This window comes from Acomys minous (assembly GCF_964271855.1).
Source record: "Acomys minous genome assembly, chromosome: 2".
NCBI classification, from domain to species: Eukaryota; Metazoa; Chordata; class Mammalia; order Rodentia; family Muridae; genus Acomys; species Acomys minous.
In genome coordinates, this window is record NC_140484.1 from 43939428 (window position 1) to 43964461 (window position 25034).

Consider the following 25034-nt stretch of genomic DNA (forward strand, 5'->3'; position numbering starts at 1 on the left):
ACTGGGGACTCCCCCTAAGAACAAAATGCTAACTGTACTGGTTGGCCACTCATGCAGGACAAATCTCAGGTCCACACTGATTCACGGCATGGGAGATGTGGCTACTCAGAGGTGGTTTTAAATAGAAACCTGGTGGCAGATGAAAAAGTGTCAAGGACACTGTTACTGAGCTGTGGAATGTGCACTGGCCATCAATAAATGCTCAGAAATGGTAGCTCAGCATCATTCTTGCCAGAGACTGCACCTTGAGTGCAGCCCCTGCATTTAGTCGCTTTGTGAGGCCTCTTTATTATCTCTGGGTATGGAAAAATCATCTGAGGTCTTTATAGGTGGCCAACAATTAGAGAGCAGCGCTATTAGAAGAAGGAAGCGAGACACTGGGCACTCTCTTGCCAATAAAAGTTGAGTGTAAGTTCTCACAGACTCAGAAGTGCAATTATTTGGGCACCTTTGCTTCACAAAGGCTTCAACCCCAGGACAGAGAGAAATTATTAATATGAATGATTTATGATTCACTTATTTTTTTTTCTTAGAAACAGTATTTGCTGCAGAAGCACAGGGCCTTTTAGGCACACACCGAGAGGGCCAAGGAGTCCTGAAGCATCTCCAGGTGAGGGCGGAGGGAATTGCCTGGAGGTCTGGGTTATTCTTAAACAATACCGTGAAAGCCTGATGTTGGACTTTCTGCCTCTCCCTAAGGCCCCTGAGCTCCTCAGAACTTCTCACGTTGTTCTGAGGCTGAGTTGTTTTCTGTTTCCTCCCATCCAAAGAGGCTTAGTGACAATAGGTAGAATATAAACCAGGCCTTTGTCATTTTACCCGCAAGGCTGAAAACTAATTCTTGAATCCTACTTTACAGCATTTATTTTAACAAATTAGTGCTAAAACATGAAGTTCACTTTTTATTTCCATCACAATTATACTTAAAAATCATCCATGCTTTCTTATATGTGACCACTGTACTCAGTTTACCTAAAATGAAAGAAAAAATTATATTATAAAGTATAAACAACACAAACATACCCACACTTTAATATGATTTGTCTCTGCAAAGAATAACAGGATTGCTACGGTTTAGGATCACAGTGCCACTCTCTTTTGAGGTCGATGCAATCCAGGCCCCAACCCATATTTGTTTAAAAATTCCTGTAAAAAGCAGATGCATTTTTCTTCTATGTCCTATGATTCGGTCCTATCAAATCCTCCACAAAAGCAACTAAAACATACTTGTCTGTTTAAACCTGCTTTTATGGAACAGGCCCTGTTTGGGTTTTTTACAATGTGCTTACGTGGCATCACATGATGCCTAGCACTGATTTGCCTCTTCAGACATATGCACTCCTGTAGCTATAACATTCCCATATTTCAGTTGCATTAAGCAAATCCTAACATCAGTCTGTATATTAGTCCTTCTGCAACAAACATTTTGTATTCCCATGAGGTTGAAGGAGGTTTCTAGTCCACTTTTACGATAACTGAATAGTTTCCCATTGAGTTAATATGTGGCTGCTTTGCTATTCCCATATGGTTGAGATAATTGCTATATTTTTGGCTATGATAAGTAAGGGAGTAAGAAACTGATACAATTTTGCATCTGGAAATAGGAAACCTCTTAATAACCAAGCCATAAGTGTATCTGCTGCATTTGGAGGTTAGTATCTTTTTACCTGCTCAGTAATGCTTGAAATTTGGGTCAACGCTGAGATTCTTTTGGCTCTCTTCTCCTGGTCAAAATAGAATTACAACTTCTTCAAACACCACATCATCACAGCTTCATCTTTAAACCAGAGAGGATAAGGGAGGCAGGAAAAGAGGGTAATTTCACCATCACTTTTTTTTCTCAGAAAAAATGTTTCTCAGGAGCTCCCATCAGAATTTACATTAGGTTTTAGTACCCAGAACCAGGTGATATGTCCAAATATTATTTATCTTTGCAAAGAACAAGATTATCAAAACTTATTACTTCTCCCCACCCCCCCCAACATGGTGCTGTATACTTTAAGTATCAAAGAGTAAGTGGAAACTCTTCAAGAATTTGTCTGGATTCTTCAGAGAACCAATAGGATATTAGCATGTGTGTTCATGCATGGGTGTGTTTGTGTGTGTGTGTGTGTGTGTGTGTGTGTGTGTGTGTGTGTGTGTAGTCAGGGTGGGTCTGGGTGTGATCCTAAGAGTAGAACATGCGGTTGTAAATGGAGACAAGCACTAGATCCAGAACAGCAGAAGAGTGTGTGTGTGTGTGTGTGTGTGTGTGTGTGTGTGTGTGTGTGTGTGAAGGTAGGTAGGTACCCTAACACCAACTGTAGCTATATTAGAAGATGTGGACTTTGACAAATGAATTATTGTTTAAAAAAAAAAAGTCAAAGCAGTGGGTTCTAATCTAAAAGGATTACTCCCCAGAGGAGATGCCCCAGCTCTCTTTCCACAGTATGAGGAAACAGTGAGAATGGGCCGTCTGGCCTAGCCCAAAAGAGGCCTCAGGACTTTCTATGAAAGTAGCTTCCTTGATCTAGGACTTGGAGTTCCTGCTGGGGAATTTGGTGTCTTGTTATGGCAGCCTGTTCCAGTAATGTTCTTAACATTGTTGGGATTTTTTTTCTGGAAGTCTGTCATTATTTTATTAATGTATTCTATTAGTAGAAGTTTCAATTCACACAGACTTATGGAAGTATAGATAATAGCACTGCAAGACACTTTGGTCACTTTTATCTTTATAAATGTAGCGTCTTTTAATGTAGTATTTAATGCTGTACAGATACATTTGTTTTAAAGCGAGACTGGGGAGCTCTGAGTTTCTAGCTGGCATCTTGCATGAGACCTGAGAAGGCAGAGCTTAGATGCCTGTGTTCTGGTTCATCTGACCTGAGAGGGGCCAGATGCTCGGTATTCTATGAGTTCAGGCTTCAGGAAGAGGGGAGAGGAGAGGGCAACAGACCTCATGAGAGCACCAGGGCAGGGAGGCAAGTCTAGGGAAGAGCTCATCGCTGCAACTGTTGCCATCCTCAGTAAAGCTGAGAACTAAAGTGAACTCCCCAACCTTTTTGATTTCATGAAACATCTAAATATTTCCTTTCTGTGAATTTAACCAATGACTGCACTTTTGTCTAATATTTTAAGACTTTTAAAACTATGAATAATTTTTAATTGTTAGCAATTAAAGTAACTTCCTATGGAGACAAATCTCTCTGACAGCCAAAGGTGAGTTAACCGCAATGAAATATAATAGAGGAGAACTTGTCTTGGATAGTAAGTCTATGGAGTTAACTCTTCTTGTCAGTCCAAATTGACTGAACAATTCTGCTCAAGCGCAGCCTGATTTTTTGTTTTCCTCAATAGCTTTGAGGGAATAATTGATTGATTTGTTGATATTATATACATCTGGTCCCTAAATAAACATTTCTCATTCTGGAAATGTTGCTCATAAGCTACCCATTATAATTTAGAATAACTTCACAAAATTGGATAAAAATGAATTATTTCTAAATTTTACTTTCCTTTAAATGAGCAACTACTGCTAGAAGTAGACTTTGATGCAGTTGGTAGGTCAGCCTGAAGCCTTGAGCCTTGAGCTGTGCTGAGTGCAGTGGAGGGTAGAGAAGGCTGGGGTGCTGAAATGCTTGTATGCTGATGAATATCTGGAAAGAGGCCACTGTTTGAGCATCAGGAGTAACCTTGCTACTCTGCTGGGGGTTTTGTTTGTTTGTTTTTGTTTTTTGTTTTTTGTTTTTTGTCCAGAGAGTTAGAATCTAGATAAACTGGGTACCTCACAGTGGAAAATGCATTCTCTACTGGCTCTCATATACTCAGCATAACCCTCTCTGGCCTTCAGAATTATCTTGTGATAACAATAAACTCAAGTACAGAAGACTAATAGGACAGGAGCAAGTTTTTTCCCATTAGAACTTAAATTATATCTAATAGTGTTCCCTTGAGGAGGAGGAGGAGGGAAAAACTGTTCATCACCCAATTATTTTAAAAATGGATCTAAAGACATAGCAGGAAATTAGACCAGCCAGTTTGACATCAGTGAAATCTCAGAGCATTTTTAAAAGATCAAATGCTGGAACATTTAAAAAGCACAGCTTGAATGCAGTCAATTAAAGGAGCCTCAGAGTGTAGCTGGGAGATTTTTACCAAGGCGTGTATACAGCACTGACAAGGATTCTGAGAGCGCTGCCGTAAAAACTGAGGGAAATATGATAAAAATCATAAAACAGGTTGTGGTTATTTGACGTTACCGCCTTCATTTTTTTTTTTTTTGGCATAATGAATAACAAATGGAATCCTGGAGAGAGAAAAAAAAGCCTGACAATTTGAAATCATAGTTGAATAAACAGAGGTATAAGTAAAGTTCAATTTTAATCCTTAGCAAGTTAGTTTATGTTTAATGTTATTATTCAGCAAAACTAAGCGTTGAGGGGAACAGGATCATTATTGGTCAAATCCTCCAAGCTAAGGCTTCTAAGCGTCGTTGGCAGACTCATCCAGTCTGTACGGTGTCACTAACAAGAGGTTTAGAAGCCCGCAGAGTTTCAGGGGCTTATAACCACGGGAAGCATGGGTGTGGGTTTGGCGTATCTTGTTTTTCTCCATTTCAGCTACGGTGATGGGTTCTATTGTACCTTTCTAAAACTCTAGGTCCATGTTTTACTCAGATAATAAAGGTAATATTCTCCCGCAGTCGGTTTCGGGAGCACTGATGGAGAAACCGCATTTAAGGCATGGTGTTTACCACATTATTAGAAAATACTAACCTATTTTTCTATTAGTGGAAAAAAAAAAAAAACAGCCAGGCATACTTACCTCAAACACACATGGAAAATGGCTTTCAAAAATAGATACTTGACGAAACCCATTTGGTTGGGGGATTAGAGGAGCCCGAGAAATGTCTTTTGTAGTAAACTGTGGCTGTGATTAAGGCTACAGTGAGCTGAAAGGTAGAGGACGCCACTGCTCCGGTTCTGTAGGTTCTTGTTCGAATCGCACACCCATCCTTTGCTGTGCGCTATTTTGCATTTCTCCTTACTAAATGTCGAGATGTTACTCGACACTGTTGAACCTGCGCCTCACCAGATGGCTCGCCAGAGCACGGCGGAAGCCATAGTATGCCAGCTTCTGAGACAGAGCCTTCGAAGACATTTTGTCTTTCACTTTACTCTTTCCACGCAATCGCTGTGACGAAACCATGGCTTAGCGGTGTGTTGCCCTTTGGCACAGGTCCTGGAGTGGAGCGGATGGAGCAGAGGTGATCCAGACCCAGTGTTTAGAACAGCATAGGTTAAACCGCAGCAGCCTGGAGTCACCTGCTGAACCACAGACTGCTAAGTGGCACGGGGTGACATGAGCAGCCTGGTCACAGTGCATTCAGAAATGGGCCCACAGTATCTGTTCTACCCTTCCGGCCGCTTCACCATGCCGTTCTTGCATTTTCAACCATTTGACTTCTCTGTTTAGACGGCTTATAGGAAACGCAAATGTGTCACCTTTATGCCTGAGCTTTTGACTTTCTTTCCTGCAGACCCTCCCTAGGCCACTTCTTTACTGTGTTTATCAGTCCCCTGGTGCGAGGTCTCTGCACTCTTCAAGTCCAAATTTCCTTTCCTCCACATACGGAGGTGTGTCCTCGCTCTGGCTACTTCCACCTTCCGCATCACTGCTTTCCTGAGTCACCCCCTTCGTTGTTATTACTGTTTTATTTTTTCCTTTCCACATCAGCCAGGTAATCTTTTAATGTATAAATCATGTGACTTTCTCCTCCTCCTCCAAGCTATCTCATGGCCATCCAACTCAAAGTCACAGTCGATTTGTTGTGCGTCCCAATTGGTCTTCCGTGTTTCGACCTAACCACATGCTCTCCTGGAGCAGAGTCAACGCAAAACTTCTCCTGGGGCGCTCTTCCCCGACAGCCTTCTGTGGTACCTTCCTGCCCTTTTAGGATCTGCTCGTGCAGCGCACTGTGGTGGCTTCCCTGGCCCTGCCAGCAGCAACCTCCAGTGCCGCCTGCTCCCTTCCTTGTTGGTTTGGCACTCACCAGCCAGGATGTTACATATTTAAACATTTTTTTTTACTACCTCCTTTCATTGGAACAGAAGCCCTTTGGAAACAGGCTGTCCTTTCCTCGCTATTAAGAGCAGCAGCTGACACATGCAGGATGCTTAATAAAAATCTGTCGGTGAAAGAGTGAATGAGTTCAGTGCCTTTGGAAGAGGATGATCTTTAAGCCTCCAGTTTGCTAAGTGTGAGTCAGGAATTCACATGCTGACTGTACAGAGGGCAGTGTCAAGGCAGATTTTGAACAGGAAGCTTATGTCAGTCAGTAGGCAGGATAATCTTTTGATTGTGGAGTTCAAAGAATGAAAGTACTTGCCTAACATTGGCCTGGGGGATATTTTTATTTTTAACACTTAAGACATGAAAGTGGCAGGAAGATTTTTTTTTCTTCCTTTTTGGTCTTTGACATTCTGATTTTTTTTTTTTTTGCTTGCATGCGCTGCGTGCACACGTGTGTGTGTGTGTGTGTGTGTGTGTGTGTGTGTGTGTGTGTGTGCTCTATATGCACACATGTGTAAGGGCCACCCACCTGAGCATGCACAGAGGTCAGAACAGGATGTAGAGTGCCCTGCTCTGTTACTCTCTTCCTTATTTATTGGAGACAAGATCTCTCACTGAACCTGGATCCAGGCTGTCAGCCAGCAAGTTCCAGTGAGATTCTTCCTGCTTCTGCCCCACATAGTTGTTGGGTTACAGATTTATAGGGGGCTGGGACCTGAAAGCTAGCTTTCAGGCTTACACAAGTGCTTTTACCCACTGAGCTGTCATTTCTCCAGCTATGCTTTGGGCTTCCCACAGGAAGTTCAAAGGTCACATATTGCGCCTGTGCAGAGGCAGAAGGTGAGAAAGAATCAGGGAATTTGAGAGCTAGAAATACGATTTTATTTTAGGGGGAAGATAACACTTAAAAAAAAAAACTTTTGGGAGCTGTGGGAAATGAAGCTGGCCAGGTAGGAGGTGGGCTGTGCCCACTCTCAAGTTTCCTGGCATTTCAGCAGCACACCGTTGGGTGAAGACTCTGTATGTTATTTTAGCAGTGAAGCCTCTGCCAAGATCATGAAGGGAGTGAAAACTCCAGGAAATCTTGTAAAAGCAGCCAAAATGTCATATGCTTGGAGTTCCGACCAGCTGAGGCAAAGTTGCAGCACGTATCTAGACCCAAGCCTGAGGTTCCCGTACAAGGTACTGCTGAGGTGAGAGAACTCATAATATCGTGTTGAAAATCCGCCCCTCACACATCACCCTCCCATCTCCTGATATCCACGTATCTGTACCTTACAATATTGAGATTTTATAGGATTCTGTGTGCAGAGAATATATTATACAAGGATAAAATTTTTTTTAAAAAAAGAATAATAATGCCATGTTTCTAGAAAAGTCAACATCTTCATTTTATTCTGCCTTATTTTATGCTCAATGGCCATACAAAAATGTATAATTAATATTTTCCAATTGAGAAAAGGGGACATAAATAACGTGTTAAATAACTATGCTATGCTAGGCACAATTCTATAAGCTTCACATGTTTTTTTTTTTTAGCTGTACTGTATAAAATTTTTATCATGCATTTAATCTCCATTAAGAAGTTGGATTCTGTATTTTGGAATCAGAGTCTGATTTTTAGGATGAATTACATACAAAGACACATACAACCTCACCTGGCTACTTGAAACATGCAAGTACTGACTCATTTTCTTAGCACCAAGATGAAAGATAGAGTAATGAAACGAAAACCCATTGTACCTGTTTAATATGAAGGCTTCCAGGGAGTTGTCTACTGTTATTTTTAATTTAAAATTTTAACTCATTTTACACATGAGTACTCTGTTACCACCATTTCCATTCCTCACCCCTGCCCCCAGGCCCTCAGTGCCCTAAAACCCTCTCAACAAGCTGTATAATATGAATGTGTGTGTTTGTGTGTGTGTGTGTGTGTGTGTGTGTGTGTGTGTGTGTGTGTAATATGATTAAAGAAAAAGAAGTCAATAATTTGTCTATTATTCTTCAAGTTTCCCAACAATTTTTGTTGACATTTAAGCAGCATTATGGGTCCTGCATCACAAATATTCAGCTAGACAAACTTCCCCTGAGATAACACATTATATCGGTCAATAGCTTCGCCTTATTGTTTTCCCTCCCCCTTTGGCTTTGCTAGCACAGAAGGCAAACAATGCATTGGGGACTAAAGACAAAACCTAAGGCATTGACTGCTTTTAGGTGACTTTGGAATAGCGAACCGTGGACTTAAACCTTGTCAGATGTGCCGTTTAGAAGCCTCTCTCCCAAACATTCCTGGGTACCCCTGTTCTCAAGTTCATTAATCCCCTGCCCCAGTAACCACACAGTAAATATGTGGCCTTTCCTGCCATTGCTTTCGCATCAAGGGAAGATCAGAAGCGAAGGCTGCAGTGCCTTCAGCTGGAAGTGCCCACACTAGAAGTCGTACAGAAGCTGCCACAGACGGTTGGAGGTGCGTAGCAAGTGGGAGGATTCTTTGTGAGATGTTTGGGAAGTGGACTGCACTGTTTTCACCAAGGTATTTGTGACTCTCTGATTCTTCTCTTCCGTCTGTTTCAGCTGTGTGCCATCGTCACACTGCTGTTCTTTAAGTGCCATGCGGTATTTAAAAAAATGAATCGAATCCTGAACGTTTTCCTCTTTTTCTCTCCCTGGTAACTTCACAAATCCATTAAGCAGTTTATTACTCCCTAGGGGTTGAGTGATTTATCATCCTGACCCTGCTGGTCAGATTAGCAAAAACCTAACTCAGAATGAACAACTGTCTCTCTTTGAGTGATGAGAGGAAAAAATTTAAATAATGATTAGTTTCATAAAAAAAATGAAGAGAAACAAAACATTTTCTCTCTTTGACACTAACTGTGGGTTACTATGGGCAGAGAATTTGGTTTTTTCCTCCACCTTGAAGATATATTTACTAATCTATATGCTTCACTAGAAATTACCAATGCAAATTCCTGATAAAGCTTCTGTTCTTTTATTTTACAATTGTTTGGTTTTAGCTTATGTTAATCTGTGGTAAAGAAAATAGGAAAATAGTTGAGTTTTGTTTAGAAGTTATTCAATAATGCTATTGATAACTTACATTAGCGCCAAATTTGTTGGTACTTACAGAGTTAAGAAAATCAGCTTTCCTTGGAAAAAGCAAGGATATGAGCAAACCCCATCTAAGTACTGAGGTAGGACAGCCATGGGGACTCTGTAGTGCAGAGCAGGGTCAAGGAGAAGGAGCCTGAGGGATCCTACAAAGACAGCAAAGAATGCTCAAATGAAGCCTTTGCAGCAAGAAAATTATTATAATCTAAGGGAGACAGCCATGAACAAGCCAGAAGGATACAGATGGGCCTGGGTAAGAGGGAGAAGCTTCAGTCTGATTAACTAGGAATGAGTAGAGTAGACTGTAGAGTGAGCATGGTAGAGTGCAATGTACAGTCCTGGGCTAAAACCACAGCTCCACAATAAAGGCATGGAAAGATGACCCAGAAATAAAAAGAAGAAGCAGTTATTATTGCTGGGATAAAATGCCATGACCAAAAGGCAAGTTGGGGAGGAAAGGGTTTATTATGCTTACATTTTCATATTACTGTTCATCATTGGAGGTCAGGACAGGAACCTGGAGGCAAGAGTTGATGCAGAGGCCATGGAGGGGCCCTACTTACTGGCTTGCTCCTTGTGGCTTGTTTAGACTGCTTTCTTATAGCACCCAGGACCACCAGCCCAAGGGTGGCACCACCCACAATTGGCTGGGCTCTCTCCAATCAAGCACTAATTAAGAGGGGGCTTGCTGAGACTGAGGCACTAACCAAGGACCATGCATGGATTGGACCTAGGCGCCTTACACAAATGTAGCCAATGAGCAGCTCAGGCTTCATGTGGTTCCTCTAGTAATGGAAGCAGGGGCCTTCTCTGACATGGACATTTCCCCAGCTCTTTGATCACTGCCTCGTGGTGAAATTGTCTGCCAAGTCACAGGGGAGGAGGACGTGCTCAGTCCTGATGTGACTTGATGAGCAGGGGTGGGTGGGAAGAGGGCTCACCTTTTCTGAGGAATAGAAGAGGGGGAAGGTGAGAGGGAGGGAGGGTGAGACTGGGAGGAGAGGAGGGTTGGGCTATGACCAGGATGTAAAATGAATTATCAAATAAAGGTAGATAGATAGATAGATAGATAGATAGATAGATAAAGTGCCCTACAGCTTGCCCACAACCAGATCTGATGGAAACATTGTCTCCACTGAAATCCTCCCCTCTCAAATGATTTTATTCTGTGTAAAATTGACAGAAAGCTATTCAACATAAGGTATATATAGAGAAAAGTACAAAATGATGGAGAGGACACACACACCTTGGTGGAGGCATACTTTACATTTTTATCTACAGGCTATTGACTTAACTTGATAATACAAGAGGTCATATTTTACTAGACCCTGCTAATATTGGTTATATGAAAGAACACATTTTCCAACATTTAAGCTTAGGCTATACTTGAAAGTGTTTGACTATAACAAGATGTGACTGCCCACCAGTGAGATTGCCAAGGGTCCCAAGTGTGGTCCCACTTTCCTCTGCTAAAAGACGCATTTGCAAGTCACATAACCTTTGAAGTGTGATGACATTTGGACCCTGAAATTCTATTTAAAGATAACATGTTTTATATTACTTGGCCAACAAGAGACTATTTAAATAAACATTTTACCATACAATAGAATATTTTATGGAAAGTGAAATATAAAAGCAATCTCTATTTATTGACACAGAAGGATGTTTTTGCTTTGCCATGAAACATAACATTCAGTTTATAGGCAGAATGGATAGTTTTCCCTTATATTTTTTCAAATTGGTTCAAGGATTTTTTTTTGAGATTATAAAATAATTACATTTCCCTGTTCCCTTTCCACACTCTAACCTCTTCTACATACCCCTATCCACTGACCTTCAAATTCATGACCTCTCTTTTCACTAATTGTTATAACACGCATTACATAAATAACCTATCTTGTCTATATAATTTTACTTGTATGTATGTTTTTAGGGATTACCATTTGGCACTACATCACCAATTGGTGTGCACTTCTCTGGAAGACCACCCTCCCACTCCCCTCAGCTTTACTCAGTTGCCCGTAGTTCTTTGAGTAAGGTTGAGGCCTTTTGGGTTTGTCGCTATCCACTTTGGAACGTCCATTGGTGTCTTCCTTGTTCAGCTCATTCTCGGGTGGCCATGTTGGTGAGGCTGTAGAGGCTGGGAGAGTTTGTGTACATGCATTAAACGATCATTAAAAAAAAGTCTCTATTACTTGTCTTGTTGGTGTGGACAAATACCTGGCAAGAAGCAATTGCATTTTTGGCTCATAGGTCAAGGAAACACAGTGCATCTTAAGGGGAAGGAGCATGAGGAGGCTGGTCACACTGTCTGCGGTCAGGAAGAAGATAGCTGAGACTAAGGGGAGCTTAGCTATAAAACCTCAAGTCCTGGGGCTGGAGAGATGGCTCAGTGGTTAAGAGCACAGGCTGCTCTTCCAGAGGACCCGAGTTCAATTCCCAGCACCCACATGGCAGCTAACAACTGTCTGTAACTCCAGTTCCAGGGGATCTGACACCCTCATACAGAGAGACATGCAGACAAAAACACCAATGTACATAAACAAACAAACAAACAAACAAAACTCAAGTCCTATGCCTAGTGCCCCAGCTCATCCAGTAATATGCTGCCTTCTGATTCAGTGCCACTAGCTAGCTCAAACAATTCAGCCCTTCCATATTTAACTATTCATATTCATATAAGGAGGGCATTTTATACTTAAACCACAATACCAGATGATGGCTTTCTAGATAGTTTGCCTTCTGTAAGATTTAATGAATTTTTTTTTGTAGTTTTATGTTTCGTTGCTTTTGTAATGAGCATTTAAAGCTTCTGTCATCTGATAGAGCATTTCTGTCTAAAGCAATGGTTCCCAACATGTGAGTCGCACCCTTTGGGGGCTGAATGATCCTTTCACGGGGGTTGCCTAAGGCCATCTGCATATCAGATATGTACATTACGATTCATTAGAGCAGGGAAATTGCAGTTATAAAGTAGCAACAAAATAATTTTACGGTTGGAGATCATCACAACCTGTGCAACTGTATTAAGAGTAGGAAGATTGAGAACTTTCTGCAGTATTGTTTCATTAAAATCTATTAAAATTTCGTAGGGGAAGGGGTGGGTGGAGTGAGGCTCATCACTGCCACTTCAGAGCTTCATATTATGCTGCTCTAGTAACAGGATCAAATCTTCTTTACATACAAGTATTTTCTTAACTTCTTAGCTTCAAACTATGTAACACTTAACAAATTTATTAAAATTTTAAAGAATGAATACATCAACACGTTTAAGGCAGATAGGATCTAGAGAGCTTCTCCCATGAAGCATCGGGCATCACTGCCAACCGGCTGGACACAGGTACCCCGTGGCATACGTGAAGGTGGTTACTGAGCCACTGTAATGTGGAGTTTTGATAATTCAGAGAAAGGGCTAATACTGGAAATTTCCAACTAGTCTTGCTTAATTAACCAAAGTTACATTTTTGTTTATTGTTCTCATTATTGAGCTAATGAGCATAGAGACTGATCTTAATAATACTTCTTTTTAAATCCGTATTTTCAGAACTGCTGTAGGATATAATTGTGGCAACATATCATGTATTTATTATCATTAATTAATTAATTTCTCTGCTGTCCTGCTGAAACTTGGGTTTCATTAATGCGAATAAGGTCTTGTAGGAGGAAACAGTGCAAGCAAACAGAGACAGGTTTGCCAAAGCTAACCATGCACCGTACTTACAGGAGGATGTGGTTTTGCCATACTTTCACAGAGGAAGCCTGGTCCCTGCCCTCTTGGTTTTCTCTTCAAACTATACAGGAACAAGTCAGAGACTGATGCGTTTGAAAGGAGCAGCCAGTGCTGACTGGGAGTTCGTGGGTCTTATCTACAGACACAAATAAAAGCAGTTAACAGAAAGCAGAGATGTTGTCTGAGTAGAAAGAATGTCCAGGCACTTGGCATGTTAGATGATCACCTCGTCAAAGCAAGGGAACATACTAGAGAAGCATGTGAACTTCCTGGTTATTTGACTAAGAACTAAATAGCCATTGACAAAGATAGTGAAACTGCTGATGGGCCACTAGAGTGAGGACTTCTACCACCAACTTGCCAATGAAAATATTAGGCTAGTTACTACACAGAGAGCCTTTGGGAGTGCCTGCAGACTCACAGATCACAGATGAAACTGAGAAGACTTCTAAGCATGGATAAAGGCATCACAGTAGCAAATGATGGGGTTCAAAGAAATGCCTCTAAGCCATCACCAACGTAAAGACTTTGGTCACTTGGTTTGAGGTAAGTTTGAGAAGGTTTAAAGGGTTGAGACTTTTATTTCCTCCAGAGGAAAAGCTAGTGCTTAGTTTTCAGATAAAAGGATGATAAAAAATATCCAAAACCAAATATGGTGAACACTGTATTGTTGATTCAGGCCAGGCCAGTTAGTGGGATTGTAAAATGTATAATTTGTTGTGGTCTGTATGCCTAGTAGTGTCAGCTCCTATGAACGGTTATTCTACCATTTGACACTTGTGGTTTTCATCTTATTTTTAAAGAAATAGTTAAGATATGTAGAATGTTCAAATTTCACAAAACCTGCATCTGTCCATGACATCATCATAACATGAAAGTGTGGGTCATAAGAGTTTTTTTTTTTAATTTTTAAAATATTTTTGCCTTTTTACTCTCTGGGGAAAGCCTTAAGAAGTTGTGGTGGTGGGTATCTCTGCACCTTCAAATTTATGTTTCCAGGAGTATAGAACTTCAGGGGCATCCCCTTCTTGTCAGCTCGAGTCCTGTTCCACACTGAAGGTCCTGTTTTGCAGTTGTGAATTCTCCAACATCACCTTTAAGATCCAACATGGCTTCCTTCCAGTAAACAGTGTCATGACAGAAATGAAGCATACAGCTGGTAGAGCGCTGAGTGTACATCGAAAGAGAGTGCTGTATGCTTGTCTGCTCAACACAGCCGGACCACGCAATGTGAGCTGAGATCCAAAGAACTCTTTACCGGGAGATGCGCATGCTTGATTCATGGACATGACGTTAATTAGTCAAATACAGAGCTAATCAGCCACAGACTTCAGTGTATTCAGTGTATTCAGTGTATTCAGCTAATCATACACAGACATGTATGATTATGTGTCACCTTTGACCTAGCCCCGGGCCATGGCTCTTGTGTTAGAATCTTGGTTCCAGTGTGGCAGCATTGTTGAGATGGTAGAACCTAATGGGAGGTGATTTGAGTTTTACGTGCCAGCCTTGAAGTAGTTAGTGTGATTCTATTAGGACCTTGATTGGTTGCTTATGACAGTGGGTTGTCATAGGAAAGAAGGAGAGTCTGCCCCTTAAACCTGCCTGACTTCCTGTCTTGCATTGTGATCCCCATCTCGGATATGAGTTCCTACACGGACAATATTTGCCACATCCTGATGCAGTCAAAAGTCAGCACCCTACTAAACAGTTGTTCGCACCATGCTCTTCAATGACTGGAACTATGAGTTAAATCAACTTTAATAATAACAATAAAAAAGAAAAACAAAGGTGTAAAACAAGAAAAGAAACTACTACACACAGATCCATTTTCCTTCACTGAAAATATGATTGGGTTTTCTCAGTTAGTATCTCCAAAATTGCCCTCATTAAACCCTGCATTTAAACTGCACTAGGATTTTTATTAATTTTACCATTATTTGATGTAGGAATTACAGTGACTCATAAGTTTTTTTTTTAAAAATAACATCTGAAAGCAAGCACACGCATGTGTGTGTGTGTGTGTGTGTGTGTGTGTGTGTGTGTGTGTGTATTAAAGAACAGATGGCGGATGCCTGTTCTCTCCTACCACAGGTGTCCCAGGGATTAAGCTCAGGCCATGAGACTTGACAGCAGGCACCTTTATCAACTGAGCTACTGTGCTGGCCCAATTCTTGTTCTGAGTTAAATTTTATCATTTACTTTCCCCTAAAAACCCTATATGTTGCTCGTGGTTATGTGAGATACGGACTTTCTTCAGAGTCCAATTCTGGTTATAAGCCAGGAAAATGCATATATTAATAAGTTTTGTATTTGTAAAAGATTTTGAGTAGATTCTAAGGTTAAGAGGAGGCCGTAAAAGTAACTTTTATTCACCTGTGGCAATTGTCATCTCTGAGGCTTACTGGCTCCATTTGCTAACCAGCCTAGGTCTAGTCCTGGAAGTTTCTAGCCTCCATACAATCTAATATAGCTCTGGAATGGTTTTGTTTGAGATTTACTGCTGAATAAGCTCATCTTTTTTAGCTCTTTCTGATCTCTGGCTGGTTGGTTCAACTTAGCTCTTTTGGCTCAAAACTCCTCTCCAAGCTGATTTATTCAAACTGGCTTCTCTCAGTTTCTGACTGATTTGCTGTCCCTGGCCTCAGACTAACTTTAGCAATCTCCTCCAATCCTCTGGCTCCTTCTCCCACTTCAGCTGCCTTTGATGACCTGGCCTGAACTCCAACCTCACTGCTTTCTTCTACAAACTAACTTCGCCTTCAGTTAGTTTGGGGATTAAAGGTTTGTACTAAGGGTCTGATTGTCCTCCGGCCAGAGTAACGATGCTGCTGGATTAAAATCCCTCTACAGGAGGCAATGGAAAAAAAAAACCAGTAAAACTCAAAAAGAGAGAGGTGTATTGAACTGAGGACTTATGAGGCACAAACAACACAACTTTTCCCCAGGGGCAAGGTGCAGCAATGGGTGGAAACGGGAGCCTTGCCTCTGCTTCTTCACTCTAGTACAAGAAGCAGAGGAGAAACTTTTTAGCTGTTTTCCTTTGGGGTTAAACCAGGCCAGAAAATCAACTATACGAGTGAAGGGATAACAATCGGGTTGTAATATGAATAAATTATAATAAATAAATAAATAAATAAATAAATAAATAAATAAATGCAAAAGAACCCCTGCCCCCCCGGAAAATCAAAAGTTGACCTTCTTTGGAAGAAACATCCTAGTGCTGTGTGCAGTTCAGTTCATGTGCTCACAAAATGTGTGCTGAAGACACACGGGCTCTGTAGTTAGGTGACTCGGTTTTCTTCCCAGCTTGGCTGCTTGCTAGCTTTCTGACCTTGGATGTGTAATTCACCTCTTTAAACTTTGTTTTGTCTGAGGCTAGGGACTGGTAATAACAGTCTCCAATGCCTGAGGTAAACACCTAACGATGTTAGGTTGCTTTTTATTATTTCATGAAAGATATGGAAATATAATTCAGATGGACAGGCTATTACATACCACTTTCAAAAACCAAGGGCCATAGCATTTGATTATTACCTAGGAAGGACATTGCTCTAGACATGTTGCTGCCTGGCTTAAAGTCTTATACATGAAAATTCTGCATGAAAAATGTCTCTCTTTGGGCAGAAGGTAGGATGGATCTACTCTGTTAATGCTTTGCAATCTGGTTCACAGACTGCTTTTTAGTGCTAATGACAGTAGACACTGCTTGCTAGATCTTGGCCCTGAGGTTTACCACAGGATGTCTGCGGCTGGGATGTTGCCAGAGAATACCAAAACGATAAATCCTGCCAGCTGGACCATCAAGCCTGTGGTCCAGTGGTGCTAGCCAGGATGCTGTCAGTGAGTAAAGGTCTCTATAGGAACTTACCCTAGAGGATTGTGGGAGAAATACCTGACTGGCTAGCTGCCCATCCTTCCTCTAGTGATTAAGGTCCCCGCAGTCGCGTTTTAGGGGACATTGCAGATTTGAGCCACCTAATCCGATCTGCTCACCTCTCTACAGATAGTAATCTGCCTTTCGAAGTTTTGAGTTACTTGATGGCAGAGGACAGTAGGTGTCAGAAAGCAGAAAGCTTCCCTGGGAGACTGGGCTCTAACACTTTGAGCTTCAGGTTTCATCTTGCCCATGCATGTTAGGGCACCAGTGGCGGAGAGCAACTCCATCTGCTCCGCAGGCTGTGGAGCCAGGGAGGCGAGAACGTGCCGCTGTCATCTCAGAGCCATTTAAGGGCTGCGACTGCTGTTGCTGTCGCCACAGAAATGGACCGGCTATTGCCGTTTAGAATGACGGAGGGGTGCAAACCCACCAGATTTTATGTCTGTTTTATGTCTGCGTTCAACCTTAAACAACTATATTAAGTGCTCTTTGGGTTAGGCTGAAATGCTTAAGGAACCTCATTACAGAATTAATTATCATGGCATTTTATGAAGGGGAAAGATGAGCCCAGCTGAGAGCCTCCTGCCCTGATTGCTGCTGGGATTGGTTTGACTTCAGTAACTGCCAGAGGTGCATTTTGCGGACTTGGACAGACATACTATGCAAGACAGCAAACTGGGAGGGGCAGATAGGAAAACAACAATAAAACGCCACCGGTCAGTTTTCTTTTTCTTTTTTTCTTCTTAAACTGTAAATCACACACGTACACACACACACACACACACACACACACACACACACACACACATATGAGAAATTGAAACATGAATAGACAAAGACTTTGTTTATTTATTGCCGAGAGAAGGCTATTAAGATGCTGGGCTGTGTTTCCATGGCATTGTGGAGACATAAACAGAAAACACTAGCTAATGCATTCAGTTAGGCACAGATTTTAAAGTCTAATGTGCAATCTAAATATGTATCACATGTATTCTTGCTATTTATTTATCTATTATATATCCACCAGTGACGGGAGACTGCCTAACTAATGGGAGACTGTGATCCGTTTGTAAATATGCCTACGAATTCAAACCTTCACCATTTGACAGATGTCGGAGCCTTTGCTGTGTTCTTTGTTGCCTGAGGATCACTTGTTAATCTACCCTTGCCTCTTCCAGACTGTGGGTTGTAAGCGCAAATGCTTTAATCCACCTTCCAGGCAGGTAACCCAAAGACAGGGAGAGAGTGAAGTGGGCATGAATCATGGTGAGTGGCAGAGGTGCAGGAAACTGGAGAGCCCAGGCTCTCAACACACACACACACACACACACACACACACACACACACACACACACACACCTATTTCATGAGATCGGACACACTTTAAAGAGAATAAGTCAATCTGCAATTTAAGATTGCAGTCTAAGAAATTATGGTTTGGGCCACATACATTTAAAGCAGGCAGTGTCCTAGGATGGTCAGGTTACAGCATCTGGTTTGTTGGCTTTGCTGCCAAAACCTTGACCCCTCCAGCTATGCAAACTGCACACTGAATATAATGAGTCAATGCCAAACCTGAGTTAGAATCCATTAGTGCCTTGCTGCTATGGCCACACCTGCCTACTGAGTCTTTAGAACTTCCAGATTCCAGGTCCTGTGAGAAACACATTAAGCAGGGGGACAGGGAAACCAAAACTCCAAAGTAGAGGATAATATAGCACAAATCTCCAAAGAGGCAATGGTGAGAAAGCAACTGGTGGGACCAGAGCCCGGACCATTCTGGTAGGGAACAGACTTGAAAACAGGGTGGAGGCCAGTCAAAGAACTCATTATCCGGACAGCTACTCATAAAAATCAGTTCTGTATAGGCACAGAGGATGCTCAGAATAGAGATTGCCTGCCTGAAATCAACTGATACCATTGGGTCTACCAGAATATTTCATCCCAGGAGTTCCCCACCAATTTTGTATAGAGGATTGGGATCAGGGTAGACAAGGGAGCTGTGTTCTACCATCTGTTGTAAGCAAATAAAAAAGGTTTGGGTAGACTTCACACTTTTTTTTCAATACTCAGGTGTGAAGTAGATTTTTGGTATGTAGGATTGTGGTTGGATGCAGGCTGGCTCTGAAATACAGTCTAAGACTTCAGAGATGGAAACACAATCTGTATTGCTTGCAATAAAATGGTAAATTAAAAGTAAATATTATCATGCATATAGAATGTTTTATATACCCCTAAAATAGAATGGATTGATTGAAAAATATCTAATAGATGAACTAAAATCTTATATATATATATATATATATATATATATATATATATATATATATATATAAACTACCAAAAACCCACAGCTGAATTGTATTTTCCATCACTTTTATTTGGTTTTCTGACATGCCACATGGGGTCACCGTTTTAGGCAGCTGCGTTTGCCTCACTGGCTTTGCTTTCCATAAGGCTGTTTTTACATTGTGGCAGGGAACTGCTGTATCTTAGAACTTGTCTTCCATCTTCACCATCATCATCACTATCAATAAACATCCACTCAGTAGGAAACACCTTGTATCTGCAAAGCAAATGTGTTTCTTTCTTGCCCCCTGGCCTGTCACAAAGGGGTCTGGTTTTCTGCAAAGATGATCCCCTTGGTGCCTGTATCACAGCATGCTTGTATTACCTGCCAAGTGCTTGTGGTATAAATTATAGCTGTCTGGTGGGAGCTTTAATTCACATGCTTGATGTTTTAAAAAAATATTTTCAAGGTTGAACTCCATAAATCCAAGTTTTTGACTGGGTTATGTCTGCTCTCATTTTTCCTTTTCTTCCTCTTGTATTTAGAACTAAATCTTCAGATGAAGATGCCACAAGAAAGAATACTGTGCTTTGATGCATCTCAATTAATGAATACTGAGTTAGCATGGGCTAGAGAGTAATCTGTCATATGACACTACTGATTTACTCATTGCAATGAGCCAGCTTTTCAAACCTTGAAGGCAACTTCAGCCCTCAGGTTTGCTTTGTTCTGCTGCACACGCCTGAGCCTGTGCTGTGCGAGGCCCACTAACATGCAGGTCGTGTTTGCAGACTACGGTATGACTTGCTACCACCGTGACACTGGGAAATGATGGATGTTTACTTTGAGTCTGGCTTCAAGTTGGACAGAAACTTGGTTTAATAAATACCTCGTCCCACAAAAACCTAAGCAGAGATCAGAGTTTCAGATGAACTAGTTGACATCCTGGAGTGAGGGGAACGTTGAGATGGAGACTGTTGACTACATGCAGACAACCTGAGAACAGCTGTTAAAAACCGGAATTGAAAAGTGCTTGGTACGTAAATCTGCAACAATGCTTTGTCATCAAGCAGTTCCCGGGAAAGGGTAGAGGAGACAAGAAAGGAAGAAATGGCCGTGAGGTTGAGATGTGAACTAACAGTGCTGCTTGGATATAAATGCCTTAGTTCAAATTGCACCCTATGAAGAGAGTCTCTTGCATCCAAGGCCTCCATGTCTTCATTTGTGTATTTCTTTTTCTTTTTTTTTCTTTTTTTCTTTTTTCTGCTAGAGGAATATGTAAATCAGCCCTAGGAGCTTGGGTCGATTAAGAGAGAAAAAGCCACGGAGGGAACTGCTGGTATATCTGAATAGAGATCTGCAGATTCTGTGAGCAGAAACGGAACAGAAGACCCTTCATGTCTTCAGTAATTCTCCATTTTCCCAGAATGCCGTGAGTGCAAGTGGATTACTCTTTCAGTCTTTGAGGACTGTGACGTTAAGGCTGAAGGTAAAAATAGCTGATAAACTGAAAGAAACCTCTTTCCACATCATGAGAGCAGTGGCAGGAGCAGGAGCAGGAGCAGCAGTCGCCCCTGCAACATGAACAGTGATAGCAGGTGTTTGCTGAGGGTCAGGGTGGATTTGCCCCAGGTACCTCACATACATGGCCTTACTCGACTTTCACAACTGCGAAATTGCCACTGTTGAGTGTCTCCATCTTCTTTTTTTCACCTTGCCCTTTGTGTTCCTCTGGAGCTTGAACGGGGGCACCAAGAGAAGCTGTTCTCTTGCTCAAGCTCTAAGTTGCTCGTGTGTGATGGTGACGTCACAGTTCACACTAGTATGCTGACCAAACTCAGTTAGTAAAAGTAATAGCAGTTGGCATGTAAAGCCTTCTCTCTGATGGACATGGACGGGCTCAGGCTGACCCTGTAATGGTGTACTCACTTTCTTTCCTTGTCTGATGTTCATAAACTCCTCCCCAGACTCTTCTCCCAGGTGAAACTAAGTAGAATCTAGTGCCAACCCTAATTATGGCTTATTTACTTTCACATCGTACCTCATTATAATGAAATTAGCATAAATCAGAGGCATCTTGCCAGGGCACCTGGGTGACAGAGGCTGCTCGGTATAGCTGAACTAAGAACTAGCTCTCCACACTCTCTACCTGCCTTTGCTCTTGGCTATTTTCCCTCCGCTGTCTTCTGGTTTAACCGTGTCTTCCTCCTTCTTGTCCCTACTTCAAGGACAGGTGGCCTTGCCAAGTGTCTCCCATGCACTCTGCTCTCTTTGCAAACCATAGATCTTCCTCTGATCAATACTTAACCGTGACTCAATGATATAAGGGCCTAATGGCATTCTCTGCTTCACAGATGAGATTTAGGGAGATAGAGCAAACTGCTCAAGGTCATACCGCTCAGGAGAAATAGAGGTAGAATTCTAACCCTAACCTGCAGACTCCCAAGACCAGCCTCTGCCGAACTTGGCCGGAGCTCTTAACTGTTGCAAAAAGGTCATCAGGGGCATTTGAGAAATCAGGGCCACCCCCTCCTTCTATCATGGGCCTTGTCTGGGTGACATGGAGCAGGCAAGCTTGGAATAAGATGAGCTAATCTGAGGCATCTATCTCGTTTCACTGACATTTTTTTCAGTTTAATTTTTTTTTAAATAAAAAATAAAACAAAGGTCTGACTTTAAATTAGAATTGGCTCTAATAAATTTTTCATCTGATATTAAACTTTTGTGGTAATTTTGCTATTATTAATTACTTTCAGTGAGAATTCAGGGGCATTGCAATTTCTATGCTTTTTTTTTTCTGGAGTAGAAATGCAATCTTTTCCTACTAAAATTATTACAGAAAGGATAAAAGACGGTATTACTTAGTGGCAGAGACACATGAAATACCTTCAACAGAAGAAACACTCATATTTTACATGAGGGAAAGCTCTGAAATATGAAGCATTAAAAAACATCCCCCCAGAAACCTACAAGTAGAACATTATGATAGGCAGATTTGGGCCCAGGGGTCCCGCTCAAACTAAGGCACCAGCCAAGGACAATACAGGCCATAAACTTTAAACCCCTACCCAGATCTAGCCAATAGTCAGAACATTCTCCACAGTAGAGTGGAGAGTGGGATATGTCTTTCTCACATACTCTGGTGCGTCACCCCTGGAGGGGGAGACCTGGTGGCACTCAGAGGAAGGACAGCAGGTTACCAAGAAGAGACTTGATACCCTATGAGCATATACAGGGGGAGGAAATCCCCCTCAGGAACAGTCATAGGGGAGGGGAATAAGGGGAAAATGGGAGGGAGGGAAGAATGAGAGGATACAAGGGATAGGATAATCATTGAGATGTAACAAGAATAAATTAATTTAAAAATATTCCCCCATTTATACCTTTGCAAATGTGTTCTATCTTACACTCATCATGTCTGAGAGTCTACTTTATTCCATTCCACTATGCTAACATACTGTAAAGGACATGGAGGCACATGGGCCTGCATCCTAGGCACCTCGAGGCTGCCTTAGACTTTGTACATTGTGGTGTCTGCTTGTTGTCCTACTTGATACCTCCCAGAGGGATGCTTTTAAGATGCACTAAATGAGGGTCATATAGTCAGTTTTCGATGAGTCTCTTTCTAAGAATTTCTTGATCAATTCAAATTCCTACAAGCAGCTTTCATGCTCAAATTATTTTCCCCATTAACCATGAGCAAGGACTGAGACCTACAGGTAGATAGAGTGATTACTGTGGATTCTTTTATGTTGTCCCCCCCTCCTCGGCCACAGAAGCATAAAGACGGACTCACAGAAGTGGTGGTAACAGCCTGGCATGTGCTGAATGTGCCACCTAATCTTGGACTCTTCTTTGCTACCTAATCACCCAATGGGAATCTATATAAAAGCAAGACTCTATGAAGTGATGGTTGCTTCCAGCATGTCATGAGCTTTGCATGCACTTTTAAATACACACTGCGTTACCAGGGGGCGTGATTCACTAAGGAGTCAGGCATGTTGATCCCACAGCTCTGAAATCAGGACCAAAGACAGAAGCACTTCCTTTTAGGGTCAGCAGCCTCTTGGGCCTCCTTCAGATGATCTGTACCTGTAGAAGGAGCTGACGGATGGCAACGATGCTTCATTTTAGTTAGAGATTTTCATAACATTTCTTGTTCTCAGTGTCTCACTAGCAATAGAAAGTTCTTGAGATTAGGGCTTAACAGAAGATGCATTGTGGAAGTTCATGGCCATGTTTCCTTTGATCAATTTAGTCATTGCTATGCATTTGACAGCTAAAAAATAACAACAAAGAAGAAGACCCTAGTCTTATGGGGTTTATGTCGTAAAATGATATAGAGAGAATGAAAATGACAGAGATGAAGCCCTCTTGGGAGCAAAGTTACTGAACTAGACGAGGGGATGGATCAGTCAGCATTGGCCGACTCAGTGTGGTCCAGGGCCACCAGGACCATCTGCTTGCCTTTAGCAATCCAGATTTCTCCCAAGTGTGGTGGCATGCTCCTGGAGGCGGAAGCAGGAGGAGTGGGAACTTCTGGCCCACCTGAGCAGACCCTGTGTCAAAGACAGAGGGAAAAAAAGAAAATAGAAACTAAATATAAAGAATCTTGAGAATGAGTGTCTTGGAGGAATTAGAGTTCTCCAGGAAAGTCTTAGGCACTGAGCTGGCTTATGAGGCAAGTCTGGGAACCCAGAATGAAGGACCACCACTGCCATCACTGAAGACATTGCTAGCTGGACACAGGAACCAGGGAAAGGAAGTTGGGAGGGCATCCACAACTAGTTGGAAAGAGTTCGCATATAGCTGGTAAGTCAGGCCAGGAAGGGCCATACACATCACTCAGTAGGAAAACTGTTTTAAAGCAACACTATGGAAGTTAAGACCCGACAGATAAACTATCCTGAGACCTGCATTCTAGAAATAAGGTAACTGCAAGTACGAAGACCAGGAACGAAAAGATAAATGGCGGTCTCCTCTTTTCTTATTCCCAGGATGAAGAAAATAAAAGGTAATTGATGCTGGCAGACCAGAGGAAGATTTTTATTTCTGTGTTAATTATTACTAATGACTACAGGGGCACCCACCAAACACATGGTCTCATGCTTTCAATTGTCAGCACTGCTGTGATAGCTATATATCCTTGGGTTTCCTTTGAGACTTATATGATTTAGAGAAACAGTGCGATGCAGTAGAAAGCACATGTGCCTTGTTCCAAATCCTGCATGTGGCGTATTTAGCGATGTATCTGGGACAGTGTAAGGTCTTTGAAACTTTCTTTTTTCATCTGCACAGGAGAGTATAATCTTACTACACAGATGACGTAAGGACTCCAAGCAGCCTGACTAATATACTTGATAGCATTCGTGTTTAGTAGCAGACATAGAAGATACTATGTTTTATGTCTAATGATATGTACAAAGGATAATAAATAATGGTAATGGTGCTGATTTAAAGTGAAAGAGATTCACCGAGTCTTGGAGATTGAAAGGCTTTCAGAGGTCTCCTGGTCCATTATTCCACCGAGCCAGATCCCTAGACATTTCCTGGAAGTTGGGTATGCGTTGAAGCTTGAGACTGCGGTAGCAAACAGCTCATCCTTTTCCTGATGAAGCCTTGTCAGTTCAGCACCTCCCTCAGTACATGCTGTCAGAAGACCAGTTAATTAATATCGAAACACACCTGAGGAAAAAAAAAACGTATTGGGAGGGCAAAGGAATTTCCAAACTCCTGGTTTTAATAAAGTTCTACATGTTTCCCTATCTCCTGCTTGTTTATTATATGGCTTCCTAGGCCTATCTTCAAAAGCATTGTGGTTTTCTAGAAACATGCTGTATTTTCCTCCCTTGCAGGATGTTTTAGAGATCTGGTGTTTCTCCACACAGTCTACTATGCCAACCACTGAGAAATATTACATAACTTTTATTTACACTAACTAAAACTGCTGATATCTAGAAGAATTCCTT

At 41.7% G+C, this 25034-nt stretch overlaps 1 long non-coding RNA gene across 1 annotated transcript in view; it reads left to right on the top strand.

Annotated features, from left to right (window-relative positions):
* Nucleotides 1-24814, top strand: part of LOC311587523 — a 237511-nt gene extending 212697 nt beyond the window's left edge. The window contains exons 5-6 of the long non-coding RNA XR_014775891.1: nucleotides 20336-20554; nucleotides 24063-24814. This is a non-coding gene — a long non-coding RNA (uncharacterized lncRNA). The remainder of the gene's footprint in view (nucleotides 1-20335; nucleotides 20555-24062) is intronic.
* Nucleotides 24815-25034: the final 220 nt, after the last annotated feature.